The sequence below is a fragment of the Amblyomma mixtum genome, chromosome 8 (genome assembly GCF_055824585.1).
Source record: "Amblyomma mixtum isolate Tamu chromosome 8, ASM5582458v1, whole genome shotgun sequence".
Taxonomy (NCBI): Eukaryota; Metazoa; Arthropoda; class Arachnida; order Ixodida; family Ixodidae; genus Amblyomma; species Amblyomma mixtum.
The window spans coordinates 74637616-74662612 of NC_143019.1; the positions used below are offsets into that span (position 1 = coordinate 74637616).

Sequence of the window (24997 nt, forward strand, 5' to 3'; positions counted from 1 at the left end):
GAACTACACGATAACTGAGCAAGAGTGCCTCGTTGTTGTCTGGGCCATTCAGAAATTTCGCCCTTATTTGTACGGCCGCCAGTTCACAGTTGTCACTGACCATCATGCCCTGTGCTGGTTGTCCTCGCAGAAAAACTTGTCCGGCCGCCTCGGCCGCTGGATTCTCCGTCTCCAGGAATATGACTTTACCGTCACCTATAAATCGGGCAATAAACACCAGGACGCCGATGCGCTATCTCGTTGTCCCCTCGCCCAAACCAAACCTCCGCATCCGCAACCCGTGTCCTCCGCATCCTCAAACTGCCAAACTACCCCTTCGACGGCTATTTCAACCTTGACCGCCGCACCCATTGACTTGATGCCAGCTCCCAGTCTTGGTGATCTCGCCTCAGCGCAGCGGGCCGACCCTTACTGCCGGACCCTTATCGACCGTCTGAGCGGTGCTACTCGGCCACCGAATGCCCGCCTACGTCGCCAACTTAACTCTTTCAAGCTAGTCGACAACATCCTTCTTTGGCACAATTACAGCCCCTTCGGTGACTCATGGGTGCCTGTCGTACCCCGTTCTCTTCGCCGAGAAGTTTTGCAGGCCTTTCATGATGACCCCCCGGCTGGCCACTTAGGCTTTCAGAAAACTTATGACCGCATCAAGCGCCGTTTCTTTTGGCCTGGCCTCTCAACCGCTGTTGGAAAATATATTGCGTCTTGCATCTCTTGCCAACGTCGTAAACGGAGCACGTCTGCCCCTGCGGGCCTTCTACAGCCTCTCCCCTGTCCTTTCTCCCCTTTTGAAGTCGTTGGGATTGACCTCTACGGTCCCTTGCCACTAACACCAACGGGCAACCGTTGGATCGTCACTGCCATCGACCACTTAACTAGATACGCTGAAACGGCCCCTGTTCCTTCCGGCTCTGCTTCAGAGATCGCCCACTTCTTCCTGAACGCCATCCTTTTGCGCCATGGAGCTCCTCGTGTCCTTATTAGTGACCGCGGCAAGTCCTTCCTCTCCAGCATCCTTGCCGAAGTTCTTCACGCCTCCAGAACCGTGCACAAAACCTCTTCAGCTTATCACCCTCAGACCAATGGGCTCACAGAGCGCTTTCATCGCACGCTGTCCGATATGCTAGCCACCTACATCCAGCCCGACCACACCAACTGGGACACCATGCTTCCCTTCGTTACCTTTGCATACAATAGTGCCGTGCAAAGAACCACCAACTTCTCCCCATTCTTCCTTGTGTATGGACGTCAACCTACCTTCACCCTCGAAGCGTCTTTCTTCTCCGCCCCCTCAACCTCTTCCAGACTCTCTCACGAACAGTTTACTTCTCGTCTTACCTACTGCCGTGCCATTGCCCGCCTGAATACCGATGCCTCCCAAGCCTCCCGGAAAAACACCTATGATCTCTCCCACCGTGCCATATTTTTTCACCCTGGTGATGAGGTACTGCTGTGGACACCAGTGCGTACCCCGGGATTGTGTGAAAAATTTTTGAGCCGTTATATTGGTCCGTATACTGTACTCGAACAAACGTCCCCGGTGAACTATCGCGTTGCCCCTGTTCATCCTGTTAATGATCGTCGTTGCCGAGGTGCCGAGATTGTTCATGTTTCCCGCCTCAAACCCTTTGCCCGTCGCCCTACTGTGCTCTAATCTGCGCCCGGGCCGGTCGCTTTCGTACGCGAGGGGAGAAAGTGTAAGCACAACATGCGACCTTCGTCTTCATCTGTACATATCCATCATCATCGCTCAAAGCCCAACATGCGACCTTCGTCTTCATCTGTACATATCCATCATCATCGATCATCTTCTTCTTCGAAGGGTTGGTCGCCATACTTGCGGGTGCCATTAAAGCTCGCTCCATCCTGCGCTCCGTCTCCTGTCTCACAGCTATAATAAGGCGTCTCAGCACTACATTAGAGAGAAAAATAAAGAAATTGAGCGTTACTTGATTCCTTCGTAAAGGAACATATACAATACGCAAGGATAATATGACCTACAGCGTCACCTGAGTTCCCGGTGACGCACTCCAGTTAAGTTATACATACTGGCAGAACACATCCTGGAAGTCTGCTGCCTCCAAAGAGCTGAGTAAACTCTTCGAGCCAACATTTTCACGCAAGTGGGTGTTAACTTATTACCATTTGTCAGAACGGGCGTCCTACCATTGCTTGTCACGAGCGCATTGTCAAATCTTGCCTTGAATACTTCGCCATCTGGAGTACTTGCTGGATAGCACCAATGCAACGCCACCTGCGTCATAAATAGCAGTTCCGCGAATGATCAAGCACTAGCAGCTTTGAGAAAAGCAGCCACTAAAGTATGCGTCCTCTAACATGACCCCGCAAATAAAAAGCGCGCAACTGTATTTCCCTCCAATTTTTAGGTGCTTGCCCTCGTGGAAATCTGAGGGAACTTACTGGTTCATTGTGGTAGCAGCGAAACAAACCAGCCAGGAACACTGTAGGTATGCTATCAAACGTACAATGAGGCACGTATTGCGCTTCCGGTTGTCGGATTTTGCAATGGTAATGAAAGCGCCGAGGGTGTTTAGTGGCCTTCTGAGCCCAACAATGATAAAAAAATAATTGAATTTAGACTTTTTGGTTTAGGATAAACAGCATGCAGTACATTCCACAGGTACACTAGGCATGATGCCTTTGCTCGAAATTTCTGTGAATATTATATTAAACTCCTGAAAATGCAGTTTCTTATCTCAATTCCTCCGCCGAGGGTGTTTAGTGGCCTCCTTAGCCCAACAATGATAAGAAAAATAATTGAATTTAGACTTCTTGGTTTAGGATAAACAGCATGTAGTACATTCCACAGGTACACTAGGCATGAAGCGGTTGGTTGGTTGGTTGGTTTATGGGGTTTAACGTCCCAAAGCGACTAAGGCTATGAGAGACGCCGTAGTGGAGGGCTCCGGAAATTTCGACCACCTGGGGTTCTTTAACGTGCACTGACATCGCACAGCACACGGGCCTCTAGAATTTCTCCTCCAAAGAAATTCAGCCGCCGCGACCGGGATCGAACCCGCGTCTTTCGGGCCAGCAGCCGAGCACCATAGACACTGAGCCACCGCGGCGGCTACTAGGAATGAAGCCTTTGCTCAAATTTTCTGTGAATATTATATTAAACTCCTGATTATGCAGTTTCTTATCTAAATTCCTCCGCAGGAACGAACGGATCCAGGCGATTTTTCAGTTTGTGACAACGTTAAAAAGATTCTGTGAACTATTATCGCAAGAGGGCCCTGACCTGTCAAGAGGACTAAAGTATCAGACTCTCCTAAAGTTCACCCACGAAGAAGCAACGTTTGTCTCTCGTACTGTGCCATCGGGGATGCTCCTCTTAACAGTTAATGATAAAAAATAGCGCGTATTTTTCAGGACACTTAAGTTTCCCTTAGCGGGGTATGAAAGGTGTAAAGTGCACCTGTTTTCAGCATCTTATCCAAGTCGCATGCGCCATCGCGCAGGTGTAACCCTGCCGTACAGGTGGCCACAGGAAATTGAGCTCCTTTCCAACTGTTCCCATTGCGTTTCTTCGTCAGGTAATACGTCAGCAAGCTGACATTTGCGAGACTACCTGCTGACCCTTCATAACCAGTGCCTGTGGACGAAGTCTGTAAGGGCGCTTATTGCTACGAGTTGTTCGCTAGCTACATGAGACGACTGTGGGATTACGGCACGCACAGTAGCCCTCACAGTGAAAACGAACATAGACTGATCACCTTTAGAGTCCTGCTGCTCTAATGTCTTTTGTCTGGTACTTTTGCCTCCATTTCATGACTTGAGCCGGTGGCGCTGAAATATTCAGTCAGACTTCACGTGGAAAAAAAAATAAAATCTTTCCAGTTTTCGCTGTAGTGTAGTCAGTAGTATGTTTGGCAGCGTTGGGGCTAATTCATCCCACGGCTGCCAAAAGTCCTTGAGGGTCACTGTCTTCAGCGGTTGACCAGTAGGAATAACAATCAGGAGTTAGAGAGGTTCAGGATGAAATCAACAAGAGAAATATATTTACTTTATTTACATCTGGGGGCAGTGAAAAGGCAGTACAAAGTAAAAGACGACGATGCGGGGAATAATTCGGGCGAAGCAGTGGGTCGCTCTTAAACAGCATTTTCGCGCCCAGTTCTTGGCTTTTGGTTAGTGCCTCGACCATCTGGGAACGCCTGCAAGGAGGTTGTTAAGCAAAACCATGGGTGATTCGACGAAACCACTGCTGCAGGACGGTCACCTAACGGCCGGCTCCCGAAGAGGGCGGATTGGTGACGTGTCTCCCCAACTCGGACAGACATTGTGCACCGCGGCTGGGCTGCTCGATGACTGCCCTGGTAGATGAAAGCGCTTTCCTGGTTCCTATGTGGAAGTACACAGGTTCTGTAGCAGAACGGCAGATTGGGCCAGTTGGTGTTCCAAGGTGCCAAGTACATAAGTCCAGAGAAAGCAGGAAGGTGCCAAACGTAAGTCTGTCTGCAAGGTGAACCATGTGAACATGTTCGTTACTTGCAAGATGGGGGTTGTATACCAAATTCCGTTATCATGTGGTCGCACTTACATAGGCCAGACAAGCCGATGCATTAATGTTAGGCTTATGCAGCATGCCAATTCATTGCAGAAAAAAGATACTAACCTGGCAAGTCATTGCAGTGTATGCAAATGCGAGCCATTCTGTGACGATACAGAATTGTCATGTTTTCATACTGAAAAGACTACAGGAGAAGTCACCGAAGCATTCCATATCACTAGAAAATCAAAAGGTTGCGTTAGTAATACTTCGTTAGCTTTGGCAACGAAAGAAATGACATTGCTGCACAAAGGGTAGCTTGGAGGCAGGTACAACACATGCGATCATCGTGGCTTGTTGATTTTATCTTTACTTTGATGTATGACTGTGCGCACGTGTGCCCATTTTTGTATGTATGTATTGAAAATGTTTCCTTCGAATAAACTCAGTTGTAATTTCAGCGCCGTTTTTGTCTACTCCTCTTTCTGGTCCTGCTGTTTAGCGCTGTTTATATGTATTTGTCACCACACAGGTTCCTTTGTGTGGTTTCTGTGACCCTGATGAAACTAGGGTCACAACAGCTCCTTCCCGGCCGGACACTTGCGCACGAAGGGAAGTGGTTTACCACCGCTTCTTGCAGTGCCAGTTGTCTCAGAAGTCGGTCTCCATCTTACGTGGCCTCTGAACCTGTGGCTTCTGGGAAAGAGGTAGATCTGGAAAAAACACAAAAAGTAGCGAATGCCCTTCTCTCTTCCCAGAGATCCGCCAGGGTCATTTCTTACTCACAAATTGGCGGCAGGTGACAGCGTCTACAGCGAGCGTCCTATCGCACCATAGACCCTTCACAGCAGAAACAATTCAAAAATTTTGATTCCTTAGATCAAAATCTACTCTATTTCCAAGGAACATACCGGAAGGACCTTAGCATTCCAAGCTCATTCTCCTCACCAATTCCAACTCGAAACATTCTGCACTTTCGTGCTCATATAAATAACATAAAGAGACAAAATGCCTTCACTTCACATCATAAGTAACAAAAAACCTTTGCTAACGCAGCAATTGAGCTCATCAACTGAGATAGGACTTCTCTGTCCTTGCGGTGCTCAGGAGGATGAAAATGCAGAAAAACTAGAGGAAGTACAAGATCGCTCTCTGTCCTGCTTGAAAAATGCAATGTTGGCAGCATTTGCTAAATTTCGCTGCTCTTTAATCGTGCCCTAGCCGGACGCGATGTAGGAACGAAGGTGAAAACTTTATTATACTCTAGTGCTTCTTTTTTTCCGCAGTTTTGGGGCATCTTCAGAAATGTTCTTGCCTTGGTTGTATCCCCAGGAGTCTTCTCTGTCGACGAGGTCGCGGTCTAACAAAATCTCGGGATGTACTAGCCTAACAATGAGAGATGCTTTGGTGGTCACGGTGAAAACGTTTATTCATTAATGATAGAGCCCGTGGACTCCGCTAAACTAAATGTCGTCCTTAGTCCGGGGCACCATTGGTCGAAGCCGTCGTTCAAGCCCGTTATACCAGAGGTCGTTGTTCTTCTAGTCCGCAGCTGCTGATCGGGGTCACTACCCAGTCCTCTCGACTAGGGTGCGGAATAGGGGATAGTTTGGGATGTTGTTGTAGGCCCAGGCCATGTGACAATATATCTTTCAAATCACCACAGTGCGGACATTGTATTTATAGGCGGAAATGTTTCATTATAGCTGCGAAGAGCAGCGCATATGGTTAGGAGGTGCTGTAGGACTCTTTCTTCTATTTTGGATAGACCCTTAGCCGGTAGAGGATACACCCGGCGCTGCTCGCAGTAGTAGTCTTGGATATCATTGTACCGTGGATATGCAGTCAATTCGCTTGTCATTTGCTTCCCCTGCGTTTGAGTGGCGCTTTCCCTACATGTCGCAAGCATACAAAAAGCCGCAAAAACCGGGAGGATAGGAATGCGTGCACAGAAAGCTGAGTGCTTGTCTGCTCCTTCTTCATATATACGCGTTCGTTCCCTTTGTCATTTGTAAGCGCTCTGCGGAGGGCCTTTATAAGGGAATCGCCCACCTTCGCTCGCTATTGTGTGTTGTTTTGTGTTGGGTTGGGTTTAATGGCGCATAAGCGACTAAGGCCATCATGCGCCAAGCTCAGCTTCGATCGCTATTGATGTGAGCTCTTCACCACTGAAGCTGCGATATGACATTGATAAAGCGGTTGCGGAGACGTTTTCGCGACGTTCCTCGCCCGATTGCTTTCCTTGTGGTCAAATCGAATGACACAGTTTGTCTTCGCTTTTTTCACGAAACTCCGATGTGGGATTCCTCTCTGGCATGCTTGCGTGCAGGGCCGGTGATATGCTGCCAGGTTTTTCCCAAAGCCTTCACCGCCTAGAAAGCTTTACCGGTTCTCTATTTCGAAATTTGTCGTTCCTTTCTCCCCTGAAAGACTTCGCATCTTTCTTTCTCACTTCCTGGGTACGTGTTCGCTTCTTTACAGCTAACGTCTGAGGAAGCGTGTTGTGTTTTTTTTGTGTTGGGTTTGAAGCATAATAACAGCTAGGCCATTATGCGCGAAGCACAAAGTATAGAAAAAATATTAAGGCGAAAGCCTCTAGTGGCTCACACTGTCAGCCAAAATTCTGTCACACTATAGCTGTCAATCAAACTGATGACGTCATTGGTAGTTTCTACTGCGCATGCGCATGACACCTGACAACTTCAAGCCACACATGATTGTGTTCAGCGAAAATATATCTGCAGAATGATTCAGCCAAATGCATAGTAGAATGATAGGAATTGCCAACAGAAGCGTAGTCTTTCATTCCCAAACAGCGTGCAATCAGCAACAGAGGCAGTCAAGTCGGCGCTAAAAGGGTTTCGCCTCGCGCACTTTAGATCGCCAAAGTGCCCCCTTATTTTTTCTGGAGAATTTGATAAAAACTTAAATGTTATTGGTAGTATAGAGGTCCTACAACGTTAGTTCTTCTATCTAGCTCTTCTATCTAGTGGCCATTTAAAAATGGTTACTAGTAAAGGCTTTAAAGTCGGGTAACCTCTACAACCACCCTTGTCTGGGCAAGGATGTGGAGACTGCCAACCGATCGAAGAAAGACCTCAGCCTTCATCACATGATTGAGAGAGTTTCTGAGGTGTGTGTAAAAACGTCTGCTTGTTGAAATAAATTGAATACATTTTATTAAACCCTCAACTTTTTTAAATACATTCTCTCTTTAAAAATTTATAAACCTGTGAAATATCAACACGCGCACGTTCACCTGAGAGCAAAGATGGATGATATGGCGTGTGTTCGTTGTACAAACTGCAAAATGCTTTTTCCTCAGTGTTTCCAGTTTTCTGCATGGAAATGAAACATGGTTTACGGTTAGGTCATCTTCGCATAATTCACATTGGGGCTTGTCTTGTTTTGTTAGTAGGAAATTATGTGTCAGGTGTGTGTGTCCTATGCGAAGACGGCAGGAAATCACTTCCTTGTGACATTCCTAGTGGGTGAAGGACTTTCATTTACCTAAATTGCTTTTATTAAGTGTAGTTCGTTTTTGCTTCATTCTTCCATACGGACTGTCATTTTTTTATTAAGTTACGGTGAACTAGGTTATTTCAATCTTTAAACGGTATGTTTTCTTTTATGATTTTCTTGCCACGAGCTTGAGCACCGCAGAAAACTGCTCTTTCGTTACCTTTAATTTCGATATGACTCGGTACCCAGAAGACCTTCATGTTTTGTTCTTGAGTTGTGGCTATAATTATATTGTTAAAATGTTGGAAAGTACAGGAATGATTGCATTGCTACAGTTTAGAGCTGTAAGTAAACGTAAGTAGTCTGTGTCATGAGCTTCAGCAGCGCAGAAAACTGCCCTCCCGTTGCCTTTAATTCCGATATGACTCGGTACCCAGCAGACATTTAGGTTTTGTTCTTGAGTTGTGTGGTTTCAGATTCCGATAGATACATTCTTCTCATATTGAGAAAAATAATTACATGGGTTGGTTTAAAATTCTGCCATGAGCGTGGCCTACGCGATACCTACCGCAAATGTTGTCGGAATTCGTTTTATTGCGCATTAACCGAACAAACTGATCGAATTGCTTTTCTTCGTTCGGTATACTACGGCTACCAGCTGCGTTTCATTTATTTTAGTTTCCTTATTAACCATCTTAGCACCTAACTGCTATCAGCGGCGACCCAAAGAGATATGGGGGTGATATCGCATATAGACGCTGTTAAGCTGAGGCACAGAGCATGTGCACTCATTACATGAAAGGCTGAGCAGTGTCTGAAGTTGCATCAGAGACCCGGCTGGCTGCAAGAAGTTTACAACACTCTTTGTACAAAATGTTTTGTTCTCAATATTAGCGGTCGATTCCGTTTAATAGAAATTATCAAGAGATTATGTTGGGCGTAAATTCCGGATTAGATGGAAAGACATTGGTGTGAATATGCATCTGAGGTCGATTTCAGCTTAATAGCGTACATTTCATTTGGTAATAATGCAGGCCAATAATTTGCAACAAGCAAGAGGAGTTTATCAGCAAATAAAAACAAAGCGCATACAATAGTAAAATGCTGCGTGAAAAGCCCGTAATGCGGAAAAGTGTAAAAGGGCAAACTTGAACAGGTTCCCATAGTTTCTCTTTCGGTGTGAGTATCGTATCTGAGCGGTACAGAACGCCCTGAAAAAAGTGGGCAGATCATCTGCTTACCACCACTTTATTTATTAAGAAAGTGTTACCAGCAATATACTGGAAACCTCAAAAAAAATTGTCTCTCATACAGCACACGAGCGCAAATAGTTTTCTCTTTGATTATTGTTTCAAATGCAGCGCTTTTTCTAAATTGGTTAAAAGCACTATTTTATATGAAGGATATTTGTGGTGCAGAGCTCAGATTTTTGTTTAGGCAATGTAATTTCTCGAAACGTTTATACGATGCTTTCTATTTATACTGGCGTATGTAGATGCACTCTGCTGGCTTGCAATTCATCAGTGCTGGACTCAAATGGTCCCACGCATATGATGGAGTATATATTTCTAAGCAGTTACTGATGTTATCCGATCGGCTGGATAGACTCCGTGACAAGAACTTCGTATTTGATGTATCGATGTTCGCTACCGCCGTAAGGAAGGCACAAGCATCCTTGGGAAGGCTGTATCTTTCCCGGTATAAGCGAGCCTTCGTGGTGAGTTCGCCCGATGTATAGTTTCTCGCCAGAACGAGTTCGGCCTCCAACAACGGCTTTGGGCGGAACGGCACCGTCGGAATCAGGAATCCACTGCAGCCGATTGCCATGATTCACAAGTATCTGTAAAGGAAAGTAATAACACACTTGGTAGATGTGAGGGACAGTGTCGGTGGCACGAAACCTCATTATAATGCCGACATACGAGAATGGGATATCTAAAATTATTCATTTCACACCATTGCAACGGCCTAGGATGATCAGAATCATCATGTAGCTCTGACGAGTCATCTGGAATTCGCTCAATGAGCAGCAGCTTCTAGGTATCAGCCGCTAATGCCCTTTCTTGGACGGGCAAATCGATCGGGTCGATTCCATTCAATTTTTACTGATCGCTCACTCAGAAAAACTGCTTTGAGGCTCGCCGCGTCGTGATAAGTCATCACGCGTCCTGTCTTAAAGGAAAACAACACACCGCTAAACAAAGCGCTTGCGTTCGTTCTAGACCTTCTTTCTTCAGGTGAAAGGTACGTTATCATGAATAAGAGCTAGTATGTAGGCATTATGACTGCCACCGTTGCTACCTGCATTGCAATGGAAAGGCTTCTTTTTGCAGAATCCACGTAGCCTGCTGTGTCGCATCGGCGGCCTACTCACTCAAGCTAATGTGCTGAGGCTATTTTCTCGTTATTCCTCGCTTCTTCCGTGGTTCTCCGTCATTTGCTTCCTTTTATGGGGGCCTTGGAATCTCTTCTCATAACTATGATATCAAGGGACGTTTTTTTTTGCCATACGTCTTTAACTAAAATATTTTTTGACAAAATTCAGCTAGGATACGTTAAGCTGAGAATGGTCTTTAATCTGCGCACATCACTTTATGGGTTTAGTATAATATAAATATTGTTTCATTTTCCTCTTTGTTATCGGCGCCTTCCTATAAAACCCTTTTCTTAATATTTCGGTGTTACGACAATAATATAGTTTTGGCAAAATGTCAGTCAGTTATGCAGATGAATTCGCTGGTACCCGTTTTTATTCTCATGAGAAAGGCTATGCTTTCTCTCCGTCAGAGTATGGTGTATCTGGTCACCTCGACAGGCAGTCTCCGCTGCAGTCCCCATATTTACAGCGCGTCTGATATAACCTTTTTCCTTTCACCATAACTGTCGCAACTTTTTCATTTTAATTTTGTTCAGGCCCGTTTTGGCACTGCACACAATAATGCTTTCGTTGTTGCGATGCACGCCTCTTCCGTGCCATAAAAAGCTGGGTAAAGTCAGAAGAAATGGGAAATCGCAAAGTCTAAAAGTATTCTGGTGTGGGATAGTAGGTTCGACACAGATTAACACAGCGCAACGGAGCGAAGACAAGAAGAAGAAACACGGACCACAGGACAGCGCCCGTCCTGTATTTCTTGTTTCATCGTGTCCTCGTTGTGTTGCGCAGGGTTATTTTGTTTTATAGAATGTAAAGTTGCTCTCTTGCAATTGCGGCATCTTCTTAGCGCTTCAAGCTTTCTAGATGATGCTGACAATCAAGCAATGAATAAGCTATGACCAGAGTAAAGAATAAGGCTGTTTCTTATTTAACATTTCATAACTTTATGTGTGGGAGGCCCAGAACCAGAGCATAATTCGGTTAAAACTTGCTAAATATGTTGCGCATTTCTTGTACGACCAACCATTAGTTTTCAGTGCGCACTTTATTATCTGCTTATTTTTGAGCACTTAAATGTTATGAAACGCTTAAGTAAGGCTTTTTGACGGGCTAATTGGTACATGTTCTTATTTGAAAGGCTGTGGGCTAAAAAGACGTTGACAGTAAAAAAATGGCTGAGGCTTAGCTAAGGTTAAGCCTAGTCAGATGCGAAGCATATTGATGGCTAGGCTTGGTAATACATGGCTTTCCTTGCTTGACGTTCATTCCGCTCTTCATCGGTCTCTGTGGCACGCTGAAGCTTTCGCTTCTCGTTCAAATCAGCCCTGCTTCTAGGCGGCATCCCAACGCCTGGCAGCCTCGTAAGTGCCCGGAGAGCGAGGCAAGCTCAGCTTTATACCGCTGCTGTAGCGTCACGTGGTCAGCTGCAGCGCCTCTGATGTGGAGCCTCCACCGCCGCGGCCGACAGCGCGAACCGGCAGCCCATCTCTCCTCTGCTGTGACGTCATGTTGTTACGTGGTCAGCCGCCGCGCCTCTGATGTGGAGCCTCCACCGCCGCGGCCGACCGCGCGAGCCGGCAGCCCATCTCTCCTCTGCTGTGACGTCATGTTGTCACGTGGTGTCACGTGGTCACGCTAAAGGTCAATGGTAGCTCCATCGCCGCGCTCGACGGGCTGTTGTGTAGCTCTAGTAATATGCTTCGCATAAAAGGATAGAGACGACAAGAAAGAAGCGCAGGAATGCGCTTCTTTCCTGTCGTCTCTATCCTTTTTACTGTCAACGTCATTTTAGCGCACAGCTTTTCAAATATGCTATGAAGCGCTCGAGACAGCTTTTAACTAGTGCCGCTACGCCTCAGTGTGAGATGTGCTCAAGTTAGAGCTACCATATTTTGGGTGATAACTAAGGCTACAGATAGTTGCCTCGGTTTTCCCATGCAGTTTAGGTACCGAGTGATCTCGCACATATGTAAAAACAAGTGGCGCCTGAATGCCTAGCTTAGCATGTGTTCCAAAACAAGTATGTTGTAACAATGGTCGTATACGAAAACGAAGAAAATAAAGCCGTTTTTTGGGGGTGAATATTTCGTTCTTTAGGTATCTTGAGATCGAATGGTATTTTCGCGGTCACTTCACATAAAACAGGCATTCGTTGTTTCACTGTTCAATGCTCTGGCCAGCTGAAATAAAAATAAATAGTTTCCGAAACTGACATTTTCACAATAAGGTTTTCACATATCATTCTGTCGCTCTAATGCTTACGCTGTATTGCTCAAGGCGGTGCTCGGCGCCGGCGCAGGAGATGTAGCAGGGCAGGCGTCATCAGGCACCACCTTGCCGGGAATTTCATCTCCTTCGTGCTCCACGCGTCCAACGTAGGTAGTGTGGCCGCTCTCTTCACCGCCCGGCACAGAGTCCTCGGGGATACAACCTCCTCCGGAGGGACGCCATAAAAATGATAACCGCCGTTCCTTGGGGATTTGCGATAGCTGAAAGCACACATTTGAAATGAAAGTGGCTATTCACAAAAGCATCAACTGGAGTTCTGTTGCGACTGAGCGAAGGAGCAGTTAAAGCCTCAGCCTAGGTACCTAAATTCTGATGACAAGATGGACCCATCTTGTGAGGCGAATATCAAGCACACTTAAATAGTGAGAACTTTTTAAGTAACCATGAAATTACAGCCGCTTCTTAATCACAGTGCGCGTACTGATGGATGCGGCTCCTGTTGCCAAGCCCTTGAAACGTAGGCAGGCCGCATATGCCGCTCTTCCAATGTGCTTCAGACCAATTTTAGTGTCCTCGTGTTCATGTGGCTTGCGTCATTAGACCTAGTCACTGTTTTCAAATGTACGTTCACGTAGCCTTCAGTGGCGTCAATAAACCGGCTGCTGCATAGATGAGTGCTCAAAACTTTTAAAACAAGAGAGAAAATCACTCTTGCGCACCTACCTACGCCATTACTTACTCGTGAAGCGTAACCGCGATAGATCCTGTCGGCGCAATAGATAAGGGAAACGGTGTTGCACACAATTAAACGCATGAGTGCTTATTTCCTTTTTTACATTCAGTAATTGTTTTCTTTCTTAAGCCAAGTTAAAACGGCGGAAAAGGCCCCGCCGCAGTGCCTCAGAGGTTACGGCGCCCGGCTGCTGACACGATAGACGCGGGTTCGATCCCAGCCGCGGCGGCAGAATTTCGGTGAAGGCGAAATTCTAGAGGTCCGTGTACTGTGCGATGTCAGTGCGCGTTAAAGAACCCCAGGTGGTCGAAATTTCCGGAGCCCTTCACTACGGCGTCCCTCATAGCCTCAGTCGCTTTGGATGTTAAACCCTAATAAACCAAGCAATAAAAGGCGGAAAAGACGCGTGCTGTTTGCAAATGTGACATGTCGTCGAAATTTAATTGTTATTGCCTGTATAACAAAAAATTACGGTGCTGGAACGCGGAGTCGGGTTTTGAATAGCTCACTACTTCTGGATGCTTCGAGGAAAGGGCCAGAATATGGAGAAGCTGCTGGTCCTGAAAACAAAAATCTTTAAAATCATGGCTGGACTTTTCCTTTTGCTATACGCTTGTTAATAATCTGCAAGGGTGGCCGTGGTGTTTATAGCTCTTTAATTTGTAAGCTCTGTGCGCTTTCCAAGTAATTCTAGAATTCTTCTTTCCGCTTTGTATCATGCCTGCGCGACGGATCAAGAAGCCTCAAATCTGAAGCCTTGGTATCTGCAGCCATTGCGCATTCTCATGCTGTCCCGAAAGTGTATTACGCGCCCTACTCAACTGCGGCAATTTTACTCAGGTTTATAGTTGTGTTTTTGATTGGTACTGTTAATGGAGTGTACTCATTTTGTATCACATGTGGCAGACTGGAATGGTCTTCAGGAGACTTTCTACGCTTTTCATTGGGTTTAGTGTAGAAAGCCACATCAAACAATGCGAAATGAATGTGCGCGAAGTTTATGGACACACAACAAAGAACGGCATGTCCTGACCGCTTTGGCACATTTACAGCAAAAGCCTGCCTTAAATCATTCCACTCGCTTCCCCAGAGGAGTTCGTATATTTAATAGGACGTCGACAACGGGAAGAAAATTCTCGGTTTGAATCCACCATGGCCCTTTCATGAGGCTCATCGTACTGTCGAGCGACGACAAATTAGTGTGTTAGCTTCACGACCAATTAGTTTCTCTTAGAAAGGTTCGGTGACTCATGCCTGCCGAAAACAAATAGTACTTAATAACAGCAAACCTCCCGGCAGATCTCTTACGTCGGGCACATATCCACTGTCGTCCAGCTTTATTTTCTTGACAATCCTTTCAACGCAGAATAGCCTGCAGGTACGAGCACGAACACGAAATCACGCATGCGCGCTTTGCTCGTGCTTGCATTTGCGCCCGAAAAATCCGGCGATCGCCCCGCCTCCACTTGGAATTTTGACTATTATGGGGCCTTCAATAGCGCTCCTACAAGCGGCATGCACAGCCTATTCCGAGCAAATTCTGTAGTGAATGAAATTTTCGCAGGGCCACCTAATTACACTCCGTGGTGGCAATTCGATAAAATTGGAAGCATTTGATGTCTTTGCCGAACGTTACAGGTACGGTTTGTGAGACTAGGGCTGCTATTCCTGCGCAGTGCTCTTTCTTATCTCTTCCCGCACGCAACATGTCAGGGTTGGCAGCTGAGAGAAGAGGCCACCTAGGAGTTGTGTCACGCCGCTTTTTTCCGTTGAAGCTTCTTGTGTAATCGCATTAACAATCCCGTAGAAGTACGGGACACCGATAGACTTTCCTTGTTGCATCAGGATATTCCGTTTCACTTACGTCCTGGTGGTTGCGTGTCAGTAGGGTCAGATACCCGTCTCTCTACTTCATCATGAGCACAGATGTGCTGTTTGAATGCAAACATCAGGAAGAAAAACAGTTAGGGTATTATTTCACAAGACCGGACGCCATATTCACTAGCGGATCGGTATTGATCTGTGCGCAGCAAAAAAATTACATGCACTTGTCCCGTGACTGAACACGTTCCTCTTTCATGCCTGAATTCACTTGTAGCGTCGTGCGGACATACGAACGCGTTGCGTTTTTCTTCATAAAATACACTCCCATTTTTTGTGATCTTGGGCTAGAACATACGGCGTACCCATGCATGCTTTTTTGCGACTCTGTCATATGTGTACTACATAGTTGTGCATGTGTGCCCGAATCAACATTTCTTTGTTTAGAAAGCTACAAAGGTACAAATATCTCTGCGCATAAATGTCTTGTTGGGAACAGGATGACGGCGCTGTCATTATATGAAAAAAATTAAACTACGCATGCAACCATGGCACTAACAGCCATAAATGTTAAAATACCTGTGGAATATCCTAGAATCGTGACGACAGCACATGCAGGAAACAGTTACCTAGTGGCACTAAAATGCTAATTGCCCTATGAGGGTTTCCATTGAGATCAAGACCAAATTACTGTACACAATTTGTAGATCTTTAAGCTTAGTGCTCTAATGGGCAAGTGACCTAAATTTAATATGTCGTATGTGGCCCTCCTAAATTTTTGCACAAAGTTAAAACATTATAAAAGAATAGCCTGATGCACAGTTAGGCCGCAAAGGCTAAAGATCCTTGGAGAAAAAATGTGCCTGATATTCTATGCTTTCTTCACTGTCTATAATACATGCATGTAATGATAAAGCAAAAAATGTGCGCATCTAAAAAAATTTCAGAAACTATACCGTACACTGAATACTAATAGCACCATTATAATGCAGAGACTATGAAAGTGAGGTAATAACTCTTCGAAGTCTAGTGTTTTCGTCGTCATCAACAATTTCCGGTAACAAGGAAGAACAAAGTTGCAATAAATATTACAAATAAATCACACGGTGTGAATAACTTTTAATAGAGAAGAAAAACGAATGCAAGTTAAAAGCGCAATGAAAGTATGGCCATCTGGTGGTCCCGGATGCAAACAAAAGAACATGTCCTGGGAGCTACAACGCTAGATGGCAGTACAAAAGAGCAAATATATACAATTAAAAGGCAAATAATGCATGCATAATGGAGCAACGTAGGGCTAAAATGAAACTAAACTTCAATGCTGTGTTCTTGCCGATTTTCGGCGCACGACCTAACCTTTGGGCGGTGCTGCATCCTCCCGGGTTGAAACACACGAAGTCCCTGAAAAGAAAAGCAATATTTTGAAGCTAGATTGTGCCATTTAGACTTGTGAAGTTTTAAAGCTGGTCTAAATGTAATTGTAGGTGCTACCGCTGGATAGAGTTAAATTCCAGCATTCAAACAACATTGCATGCAAATTCTATGCAGCATTATAATTCAGGCCCCATGTTGACATCATTTGTACGATGGGCATACCAGCTTTTAATGCAAAACGAATCAGGGGGAAAAAAAGCACGCATATCAACCCATAGTACGTTGTGTGAAACCTACGGACGCGCACCTTCAAACACAATACCTTAGACTTGCCGTGAGCGCCACTGGCTGTCATATGCTCCCCTCCGTACTCATCAACATACCCGCTAACCAGTCAAACCTTACAGTCATCCCTCAGCACATCCACACAGCTCTAGTTGTGAAACCGAATCCTGGAAACGTCCATCTCCAATATCATGTCCCTCGCCGCGCAGCTCTTGCTAATGCCCTTCATAAGTATTACACGCAAGACCACGATGCCATTTGGGTAGACGCCGCTTGTATAGCGCATGAAACGGTATAAGATGGCTACAATAAAGCCCTACCCCACCCTGTAACCCACCTACTTCCCTCGGGCTCTATGCCTGAATAGGCAGAGGCGGCCGCCATCACCCTAGCCCTTGTATATTTGACGCTCAATAAATCTTTAGCGACTCCAAAACTGCTCTGTTCCACTTTGCTGAGGCAGGATTCACACCCCGGTCTGGCAGTTGTTGAGTACCCCTACCCGAATTTTACCACGCAGGGTAGAGCTCCAGTGCCTGCCGGCTCACTCTGGGAACCCTCGGAACGAGGCTGCCGATATATTGGTCTCAGGTTTGATTTTCCGAGCTCAGGACAGTCTCGATCCGGAATTCTCGAGGGAGCGGGCGCACACGTGTGCAGAGGTCACGCTAATACCACGTTTGGGCCGTCGTGCTTACCCTCTTGCCCACCACTTTCTTACGCACTCCCAAGAGATCCGCTTCAGACGCCTCCAGACCCGCTACCTGTCACCCTCTGAGCTGTTATCCCACTTTTGTGGCACCTCCCCTGCCTGCTCCCTATGCGGGGACCCTGAAGCTAAACTCTCCCACATCCTTTTCGGCTTCCCTGGTGATCCTCCCCCGCAGGGACAGCCCGCGTTATCAAGTTGGGAGGACTGGGAGGTCGTGCTCACGTCTTCAGACCCGACATCGCAGCTTGCTGCGGTGACTCAGGCTGCGATGTGTTGTCCCGACATGACCAATGAGGTGCAGCACAGGACAGCGCATTTGCCCAGGTACCGAGCGGGGACTAAAACTCACTTGCAGCAAGTAGTTTTTCTTTCTGTCTCTATCTGCCTGTCCATCTGTCTGTCTCTGTGTGTCTGTCTGTAGTGTCTATCCATCCGTCCGTCCGTCCGTTCGTCAGTCCGTCTGCCTGCCTGCCTGCCTGCCTGCCTGCCTGCCCGCCCGCCCGCCCACCCGCCCGCCCGCCTGTCCGTCCGTCCGTCCGTCCGTCTGTCCGTGTGTCCGTCCGTCCGTCCGTCTGTCCGTCCGTCTGTCCGTCCGTCTGTCCGTCCGTCTGTCCGTCCGTCTGTCCGTCCGTCTGTCCGTCCGTCTGTCCGTCCGTCTGTCCGTCCGTCTGTCCGTCCGTCTGTCCGTCCGTCTGTCCGTCCGTCTGTCCGTCCGTCTGTCCGTCCGTCTGTCCGTCCGTCTGTCCGTCCGTCTGTCCGTCCGTCTGTCCGTCCGTCTGTCCGTCCGTCTGTCCGTCCGTCTGTCCGTCCGTCTGTCCGTCCGTCTGTCCGTCCGTCCGTCCGTCCGTATGTCTGTGTCTGGAATAGCCAGCCAGCGGGCGGGCGGGCAGGCAATAATGCAAACTCCTGAATTATTGTTGAGTGGAATAGCATAAGCAGAAAGTTTGAACTGGGTTGTAGCCGCTCAAATGCCTGCTCATCGCACTTGGTCTTGATTTATAGCACATTTCATGACTACTGGAATAATCAGGCAAATTTTGAAGCGATTGGTAACGAGCTAACATTTCTTGAGGATTACGTAATAGATACAGATGAGCGCAGTGATAAATACCATTGAATTTTCGCCTAGCTAAAGTCGTAAATTTGGCATCGAAATATCTATTACTATAGCGTTCGGAACTTTATGGTATGCGTGTTCTCTGAAAAAGCTTGTTGCAGCTCCGCGTTGCGGCCACATCGCGTGGGCTGGATTACATGATAGCATCAAAATCGATTTTTTTGTGCACACTTACGCCCACTAAACTTTTTATCGCGATAAAACCTGTTCACACCATAGTATCAACGCGTGGCACGCCTAGGTATAATAAAGGTATCAAGCGCTTGTCTAAGGAAGAAAAAGCGAATGTACCAATTAGACGTGAAATTGGCTAGGCGCTCTAGGAAGAAACGCTTGAGTGTTATCTACAAAAGAACATAAAGCGACTCTAAAAAGAGTCAATTTATACCCATCATATTTTACGATCTGCGCTATGTGCCGTGTATGTACTTGAGCGAAGATCACACAATGACTCTCAGTAGCAGCGAACGGAGTATAAAATTTTCAAATCAATCTGGATATGTCTTTGAAATTTTTTGCCATATACCTGTACATATAGAATTTTTTTCTGCTGCCTGCTTATGTGCATGACTGCACCCAGTTTCACCAGTTTATTATACCTTACATTTTTTAGAACGTGATTAACTCACTTAATACGCTTGAGCTGCAGGTTGCGACCGAACTGGGACCAAATTCTTGATACCTAATATAGTGGGATACAACTCAAGAACGAAGAAACTTTTCATCGTTAAAGCATCCCCTTCCAGCCAATGCCGTCGGCAAAGTCTCATGAGACTGCTATAATGACAGTGAATGGAGTGGCCGCTGAAAGGGCGTCGTTCCCTCGCAGCGTTGTACGCCGCTCCATGCATTGTCATACCAAAAGCTTGATAAGAATCGTCCCACGCCATTGGCTGGAAAGGCGTCCTTTTCGGGGAAAAGCCGCTTCGTTCTTGAGTTGTATTAGACCATAGTCTTCGTTATTCTGTTATTCAAACGAAAATTTTTGTGCAGTCACTTGAAAACGTTCCAGCCCAGGCTCAGAAAAACGTTCTCCAAACCACCACCTAAAACTCTCTTAGTGAAAATCTTTTTTAAGTTCTCGAGGAAAACGTTTTTTCGCGCCTTCATTATATTATACCAAATTGTTTATTTTGAGATTTTCGCTCTTTATTGAGTCACAGAGAGGATCTTTTCCTATATTTTTATCAACAGTGATTGCATTTCTTTTGCAATTTTGAAAACCACTTCAACGTGTATTGCAACCTAATATTTTATAAGTAAATTAACCAAATTTGTATTGTAATGAACCTGCATGCCATAAATATTTTCCGTTTAAGCTGAAATTTCTTGTCAGATAATACCACTGATTTATGGCGAAGAGACTCTAGTCTGTTGTGCCAGAAGCTTGTGCTCTTGGCTCACTATATTTTTCTATTTAAACTTTTGTGTTTCTTCTGACATTTTGAACATCGCAGACTTCTGTGCAGTTATTTTTGAAATCACGTTTAGTGATCGGATAACAACTTTCCAAACACGGCTTACTGTTGTAATTCTCAATGGTGGCACTTCTGAAAACTGGATCTGTTGATTACCAAGTTTAAACTCATGCACGTTAGAAAAAATTAGCAACTACCCTTTGACGTTTTCTTCGATCGTGGGACCCTATATAACTATTTTGGATATTTTATAACTGAAGTGCTTACTGCCGCTCTTCACGCTAGGTTTGTATTTCGTGAGGCTACAGAAATTTCACGAGATGAATCTTGAGAAATCTACTGGGAAGAAGATGCTAAAATGCTGATTTTTGTCAGCTACCACAGAAAGAAAACAAAATCCTGCTCCGGAGATTCATTGATATTATTTGGAAGACGAACCTACGTGAAGTCACTGAAGATTCAGTCGATGTAGTGCATCCGCTACCCGCCAAAAAGGAAAAGCACGTGGAATAATTGTTCGTTTCATTAATCAGAAAGACGCCACTACTACGACAGAGGCTGCATGTTGGTACAAGAAAAAAAAGACGAATAGAGACCTGCAGTTTAAAGCGAAGAAATGGGCGGAACACAAATTTACGTCTGCCTGTCATCACAATGTCAGGTACTCCTTTGCAAAGCAGATCTTTCTGCACCAATCATACGGACGCTAAGCGATCTCGCAGAGCTAGAGAGAGAGAGAAAAAAAACTGAAATTGCTTCTTGTTTCCGCAAAATGTGTTTAGGCGACCGTTTCTTTGTTATGTCTGAGCAATTTTTAAGGACTAGCGACTTGCGTTCAGTAATCAAAGGAATAATTAGACCAGCGCTTACTTTCTTGCACTTCAACATGCAGTCAGGTATAAATAAGAATCATGATTTTTGTGCACTTCTAGAACAATTTCACTTTAACTTCGTACTCATGATCATGACCAAAACGTGGCAGAGCGACGCCAGGGATGCTATTCGTATGATTGGTAATGTTCCACTTTGTCTAAACCTTTAGCCCCCGCCGCGGTGGCTCAGTGGTTACGGAGCTCGACTGCTGGCCCGAGGGACGCGGGTTGGATCCCGGCCGTAGCGGCCGAATTTCGATGGAGGCGAAATTCTAGAGGCCCGTGTACTGTATGATGTCAGTTCACGTTAAAGAACCCCAGGTGGTCGAAATTTCCGGAGCCCTTCACTACGGCGTCTCTCATAACCTGAGACGCTTTGGGACGTTAAACCCCCATAAACCAATAAACCAACTAAACCCTGTGCCTAAATTCGGCGGTGGCATTTGTTTATACACAAGTGTGAAAATAGTCATGAAACTATAAGTGACTTGTGGCTGTCTACCAAACATTATGAAGGTATTTGTATAAATTGCAGATATTTTGTGTGCTCTGTCACGTACAGGCCTCGTGGTGGTGACCTAAACGAGTTTTTTGCTTATTTATATATGATGTATTCCTTTTTAAATCAATGCAACTATAGTATGGTTCTTGGTGGGGATGTTAACAGAGGCCTTTTCTCAGGCACGGCGAAGCAAAAGGAGTTGTTAATCTCCCTTCAGTCACATTCCAAACGTTTTGAAAACCCCCCAACACTCTACCGTTAATAGCGCAACTGCGATACAGGTACTACCAATCTCGGAGATGATGACTAAATAAGCGGAAGTGTAAGAAAATCAATATGTTATCATTTACTCATTTTTCTCGGTGCCCAATGAAATATTGCACTCGCAAAATCTTCCGCGCAAACTTATTATGCAGGGCATTACTCCAAATGCACTCGCGCTCTTTTGCAATGGTTCTCTACGGAATGAGGCATATGGCCATATTTTTTTAATGGTTGAGAAAGATTTCCCGCACAAAGTATTAAATGAACCGAGGCATGCACGTAAGCTCTGAATAACGAAATATTACTCAAAATGATAAACAGAAAATCCAGGTTATGCCAAATTTTTCTTGGCTGTCAGAACCTGCGAGCTCTAAGGCCTTTATAAATTATAGAAACATGTTATAGAAATGTTTTAAATATGCAAACCCCGATAATTAAGCACATCTATTGGACGGAATTGCGGATTCTAAACAAACTTTGAAGAAACGTTCTTTCAGTTCTGCCCTCTCACAATTCTGCCATCTGTTCAGAGGAGCATTCTAGAGTAAAACGAGATGGTCAGCAGTGTAAAGAGAAAAAACTCGCTGAAAAATTCAATTATATTTTATCAATAGACAGTCGCGATTACAAAGCCGCTGCTATGCATTTTCTGTGTGGCCCCTTAGAACGCTCAGTATTTTTCTGTCCCACATAGAATTGCGAAGTCTTTCATTTATTTCCTGCCTTGTAGGGAGGCAAACGCGAGGATATGGACGAAATAAACATGCAGCAAGTAGTTAGCTTCGTGATTCATCCCATCGTGTCGTACTTAACACACACTGACAAGACATTACTTTTGTATATTGGTGTATTTTTTGAACGATTAAAGAATGCTCAAGTGAGAATTGAAAAAGATATCCAAGCAATTATAGAACTTCTTCAATTTTTGCTAATTCTTTCAAAACATCTTGAAAACATCGGGTCCAAAATACTCACTTCTTTACTTAACGGCAGCTTTGTTATTGTGGCATCTTGTGACATTGCAGGATGGCTTCCAGACAGGTCGGTCTACTAAGACAACTCGACTTCGTCAAAACGAGCTTATTTTGGGTAATATTGAAGCGTAAAAACTAACGTTAAGTGTCCTTATTGGTTTTTACAAGAAAATTCTGGCTAGAAAAAATGACTTCGTACGGTGTTCGTTTAGTTGCTCTGAGATCATGAAGTTGCTTCAAGTCATGTGGGTAATCGATGTTAAACAACATGTGTTGTCAATGAAATGTCCTGACTATAAGAAATTAGGCGCAGCGTGCTTCACGGGATTATTCTGGGCCCACTGTTTTTCAAAGCTTATATCGATGATTTTGTATCTGTAGGAAACACCTTAATATATGTTATTCTTTTAAACGGCACTAACACATTCTTTACTTGAAACAATGAAAGTGACCTAGTCGAAACCGCCAACATATTTTTGGAGAGTTGGTGGAAATTCTACAGCGCTAATACTGTACCAATACTCTACAATACACCTTTGCGCCTTATTTTTATTACTGCTGTTTAGTATGACGCAATGGTATTAGGACCTCAGTGAGCAGGTTGGTTACGCTACCTAGAACTGCTCTACCAGCAGTTGGAAACTTCCTTCACAATGGCTACACTTCCGCTGTATTCCTAAATTTCAAGGGTACCAATTTTTTATCCCCTACGTGCATGAGATGCTGTAGTGACTGAAATCAGAAATCCAAGAATAGAACAACTGTGCGGCCTGCGGACAACTTACAGATTAACATGTCATCTCGTTCTACCCGCTGTCTTGATCACTGGCACGTTCCGCGAGGGTGTGCTAACTACCGTTTCCAGATGTTGAGAAACAGCGTGCCATGCACGCTAAACAAATACAGCCTAACAAAAAATATTGAAATTAATCATGCATACTTTACCACATGAGTGTAATTTCCGGACTGCATGGTTCATTATTTGCCATTCGTAACAGCGTATATATTTTTTAGAATACGTAATCGCGGCTACACAACATTTTCAAGGTTATAAATGACTGATAGTGAATAAACACTTCACAAACGGCACAAAGTTCTTGCATTAACAGCAACAATAAAGACTGAAAAAAAAATCCGCGAGTAAATTGAATAACATTTTATAACTAGTGACTGGTATACTGTACCTCGCAGTACTGCAACTCATGCATTGTGACGGAATTAGTCATATTCATCGTTACTCTTCCTCGCTAGCACTGTATAACTAGCAGTCAGAATTTCTAGTCTTATTGATATTCCTTCTCTCAGCAATGTGTTTCGTTTATCTATAGGTACTAATCACTGCCCTCTTCTTTTCGTGTGAGTTTGGGAAAAAATAAATATTTTAATTACATTTTGGTGATTTGAATGGAAGCTCTTTCGGGCACAGTCCTAGGACTGTATGCAAAAACAATTAACTGAGGACCTTTCATACTATACCAACTGTTAAAAGATTTTCGAACACAACGCTTGAAATACACTTCTACTTATCACTACATTTATTTAAGCAGTCTTTTATTACAAGACCGCATTAAGGTTATATGTGGCTTGAATCCTAAAAGAGCTTTCATTATATATTATAAATGTAGTTTGGTAACTTGAATGAGTACAACTATTGAATGAAACATGCAACGTTGTGGCGACTTACGTGACAATTGTATATTACCGTTCAAACGTTTGCTGTCAATTGGGATAGGGGGCAGCGGCAGAATACTTTCACGGAAGGCGAAGGCTGTACAACGCAGAATGGCGGCAGCACCGGTATCCAGATCAGAAGATCCTGTCAAAGGTACACCCCGTCGATGACACCAAACAAACTGGAAGCCGCGAGTCTGCTCCGTGCGGGAGCGCTGTCCGCTCACACAAACACAGCACCACTATATCCAGACAGGGCTGCCTGCAATGACAACGCCGGGCAAAGCACGAGCGACGAAACTACTCTGTGCCGGAATAAAGCAAACGTCGTCAGGCCCGCTGACGCTGTGAGGGAAGGAAAGAACTAAGGGTGATGTCAGCTTCGACGGAGACATTGCAAAGCTGCCCAGCAATGGGAAGTTGGCGCGCCTCTCCTTGATTTTGCTTTTGAATGTTATGACGCCGTAGATACTTCCTCCTCCGCCGTGCCTTGGGCAACGCCTACCAGTCTCAAGGCCGGTTAGCAGCGTCGTCGACATAGCGTGAACGGGCCGGCGCCCGCCATGAGAAAGCGCGCCACGTACGAATTAACGCAGTGTTCTGCGTTTCGCCGGCTCATGAGCAATCAGCGATAAGTTTATTATCGAAAATTTTTTCTGTCAGATTGATGGAAGAA

General features: G+C 45.2%; 1 long non-coding RNA gene across 2 annotated transcripts; it reads right to left on the reverse strand.

Moving 5' to 3' along the window:
• Positions 1-9674: 9674 nt before the first annotated feature.
• Positions 9675-24740, reverse strand: LOC149333025 (uncharacterized). 2 transcript variants are annotated; one of them, XR_016285284.1, is made up of 4 exons: positions 24335-24740; positions 16489-16533; positions 12612-12838; positions 9675-9815 (listed from the first exon to the last, which is right to left on the reverse strand). It is a non-coding gene; the product is annotated as an uncharacterized LOC149333025 (long non-coding RNA). The 2 variants fall into 2 exon arrangements; XR_016285283.1 differs by having other exon boundaries at positions 24353-24738.
• Between the last annotated feature and the right edge of the window lie 257 nt (positions 24741-24997).